Here is a 4,615-nt window from a genome sequence, read left to right on the forward strand (position 1 = left end):
GTTAGCACAGTTTAAAGCTCGACTAAGCCGGGTCGTATTAAAATCAATCTGGCGGTACGTTGTGAGGCTGCTGAGCGGCTGCGTGCTCCAGCTAATGACACGTAAAAGGTGTTTAGTGGAATCCGACCTAACTCTGTTATAGCTGTAGCTTCATCCCAAATCGATATTTTTCTATCACCGACAGTTTGATTATCCAGGGAATTCGACTGAGTATGGGGTTCTCGGGGGAATAAGACTCCATGAACAACGATTACTTAGTATAAGTGTATGAAGCTATCTGTTGTCAATTTAAAAAGACATATACTGTAACAATGATAATATTGCTGTTGAAAAAAAGAGATTTTAAAGAGAATGTACGTACAAGATGCATTGACAATGGTTTTCTTTATAATATTAACATGTATAAATGAAATAGTACTGACGTAATTGCCTTGATCAATGTCAAAGAAATGGCAGTGGAAAGTTCTACATTATGTTAGAAAACCTTTGTAGACTACATAATTGTGTATGATTTCCATCTCCAGTACACATGTGCAATGTTTATTTGGTTTGAGTTAGGTTGTTTTTGCGTGTCAATCACCAGTTAAACTGACCCCGGATATATATGGGTTGGTAGTTTACCGTTCCCTGGGACTACACACAGTCTACTGTCTATAGACAGCTTTCGTCAACGTTGCTAGAACAATGATGACAATAGCCTTTTGTTGTAGGGTTATTTATGATTATTCCTATACAGTACATGGAAAAGTATTAGGTATTCGATAATTTAGGTTTTAAAAAGATACTTAATATAGAATACTTCATATAGAGAGGATTGCAATATTACGTAAACTGAAATCTTTTATGAACATAAACGCCAATATAGGTCCTTTATGGGAACAACAGAACCTGTATATTGTTATTGTATACGTAGTTAGAAACAGATAATTGAAAATGCGTTGGGATGGCCAGTAACAATGCCTTATTTGTACTGACAGGCAAATAGATCGATCCGACAGAGTGATTGCTTTACTACCCGGTAAGAAAACGCTGCCGAGAATATATAATGTCCTTACCCGCTAACTAAACACTACCGAGTATAAATCACGTCCTTACCCGCTAACAAAACACTACCGAGTATAAATCACGTCCTTACCCGCTAACAAAACACTACCGAGTATAAATCACGTCCTTACCCGCTAACAAAACACTGCCGAGTATAAATCACGTCCTTACCCGCTAACAAAACACTGCCGAGTATAAATCACGTCCTTACCCGCTAACAAAACACTACCGAGTATCAATCACGTCCTTACCCGCTAACAAAACACTGCCGAGTATAAATCAGGTCCTTACCCGCTAACAAAACACTACCGAGTATAAATCAGGTCCTTACCCGCTAACAAAACACTACCGAGTATAAATCACGTCCTTACCCGCTAACAAAACACTGCCGAGTATAAATCACGTCCTTACCCGCTAACAAAACACTACCGAGTATAAATCAGGTCCTTACCCGCTAACAAAACGCTGCCGAGTATCAATCACGTCCTTATCCGCTAACAAAACACTGCCGAGTATCAATCACGTCCTTACCCGCTAACAAAACACTGCCGAGTATAAATCACGTCCTTACCCGCTAACAAAACACTACCGAGTATAAATCAGGTCCTTACCCGCTAACAAAACACTGCCGAGTATAAATCACGTCCTTATCCGCTAACAAAACACTGCCGAGTATAAATCACGTCCTTACCCGCTAACAAAACACTACCGAGTATAAATCACGTCCTTACCCGCTAACAAAACACTACCGAGTATCAATCACGTCCTTACCCGCTAACAAAACACTACCGAGTATAAATCAGGTCCTTACCCGCTAACAAATCACTACCGAGTATAAATCACGTCCTTACCCGCTAACAAATCACTGCCGAGTATAAATCACGTCCTTACCCGCTAACAAATCACTACCGAGTATAAATCACGTCCTTACCCGCTAACAAATCACTACCGAGTATAAATCACGTCCTTACCCGCTAACAAATCACTGCCGAGTATAAATCACGTCCTTACCCGCTAACACAACACTACCGAGTATAAATCACGTCCTTACCCGCTAACAAAACACTACCGAGTATCAATCACGTCCTTACCCGCTAACAAAACACTACCGAGTATAAATCAGGTCCTTACCCGCTAACAAACCACTACCGAGTATAAATCACGTCCTTACCCGCTAACAAATCACTGCCGAGTATAAATCACGTCCTTACCCGCTAACAAATCACTACCGAGTATAAATCACGTCCTTACCCGCTAACAAAACACTACCGAGTATAAATCACGTCCTTACCCGCTAACAAATCACTGCCGAGTATATATCACGTCCTTACCCGCTAACTAAACACTACCGAGTATAAATCACGTCCTTACCCGCTAACAAAACACTACCGAGTATAAATCACGTCCTTACCCGCTAACAAATCACTACCGAGTATAAATCAGGTCCTTACCCGCTAACAAAACACTGCCGAGTATCAATCACGTCCTTACCCACTAACAAATCACTGCCGAGTATAAATCACGTCCTTACCCGCTAACAAAACACTGCCGAGTATAAATCAGGTCCTTACCCGCTAACAAATCACTACCGAGTATAAATCACGTCCTTACCCGCTAACAAATCACTGCCGAGTATAAATCACGTCCTTACCCGCTAACAAAACACTGCCGAGTATAAATCACGTCCTTACCCGCTAACAAAACACTGCCGAGTATAAATCACGTCCTTACCCGCTAACAAAACACTGCCGAGTATAAATCAGGTCCTTACCCGCTAACAAAACACTACCGAGTATAAATCACGTCCTTACCCGCTAACAAATCACTGCCGAGTATAAATCAGGTCCTTACCCGCTAACAAAACGCTGCCGAGTATAAATCAGGTCCTTACCCGCTAACTAAACACTGCCGAGTATAAATCAGGTCCTTACCCGCTAACAAATCACTGCCGAGTATAAATCAGGTCCTTACCCGCTAACAAATCACTGCCGAGTATAAATCAGGTCCTTACCCGCTAACAAATCACTGCCGAGTATCAATCACGTCCTTACCCGCTAACAAATCACTACCGAGTATAAATAACGTCCTTACCCGCTAAGAAAAAAATACCGAGTATAGGAACTGATACACGGATCGACTGCATTTTCAGTACATGTGATTCCCATTATTTCCATTATGCGATTGGATGTCAGACATTTTTTATGCTTGTTGATATTCCTAGTGGTTCCGTTGTGGTGACTTAACCTGGATTTGACCTAGGTTTGTATATTAGTGTCGTTGATGCAGCAGAAAAACGCTTACTCGTCTGGAACCCCTGGTCTTATTCTCTGTACTTTTTTCAGGAGGCACAATGCAGATATATATTATGTTTGCATTTTTGCCTCTTTGAATTGATTTTGAAAAATCGGAGCATATAATGCTTAGGTGTCGTGCAATTTTAAATGTTATCTTATTCAATAATATCCACTACAACATCATTAATACCGCATATTTGATGAAACATCATATTGCACTCTCGCGTAACTTGGCAGACATGTGTACGACAAATCTGATTGGCTGAAAGAACCCAACGTCATAGAACACTCGCACGAGCTTGCACTTAGATGTTTTATCACTATGGCATATCAATTGGAATAATGGATCAGATGTAGACCAATCAGCATCTGATACAAAACTGAAAATATAATAACATAATTTATATATACACATTGAGAATTAACAGGCCTTCATAGAAACTACCTTCATCGTTTTGTGACCTTGCATCAGAAACTACCTTCACTGGTTTGATGACCTTGTATCAGAAAACGTCTTCAGAACTTGCCATTGATGCTATAAACACCATACAGATGTCTCGTCATTCGGGTACATGTCAGTGATGCTAGAGACACCATACAACTGGCTCGTCATTCGAGAAACCTCCAGTATCATCATCACATAATTCGCCAGTTATGCTAGAGACACAATAAAGCTGGCTCGTCATTCGAGAAACCTCCAGTGTCATCATCACATAATTCGTCAGTTATGCTAGAGACACCATACAACTGACCCGTCATTCGAGGAATCGTCAGTGATGCTGGAGACAATGTGTAGCTGTCTCGTCATTCAAGAACTCGCCAGAGACACCACGCAGCTATCTGTCATTCAATTGTGGAAATCCATGAGGCCAGTAAGGAAAAGATTCTAGGCTATTGTATTACAATTGTAAGAGGTGTGTTTTATTAACCGCATGATGTAGTCAATTTCAGAATAGTTGGTGGACATTATTCAAAATTCGAACCTACCGCAACTTTTCATAAAGGGTCCGAAATACCTTCTGTAAAACGTTATTTTAAGATACTTATGACCAATCTAGTTTTTTTATGATTACCACTTATTTGGTTTGAATATTGTTTTAAGTCCTCAACATTACTTTGTTTTTTTTTCCCAAAAAAATATTATGCATTAAACAATATTTCAGATTACTGGTTAATATACCACTAGTAATAAAGACCTCCTCCTTTTTATTATATTCCTAAACCTTACGACAGCATTTTATTCAAGGTTTGTTTTAACAAAAACAAAAATGCATATG

The sequence above is a fragment of the Pecten maximus genome, chromosome 8, assembly GCF_902652985.1.
Source record: "Pecten maximus chromosome 8, xPecMax1.1, whole genome shotgun sequence".
Classification (NCBI taxonomy): domain Eukaryota; kingdom Metazoa; phylum Mollusca; class Bivalvia; order Pectinida; family Pectinidae; genus Pecten; species Pecten maximus.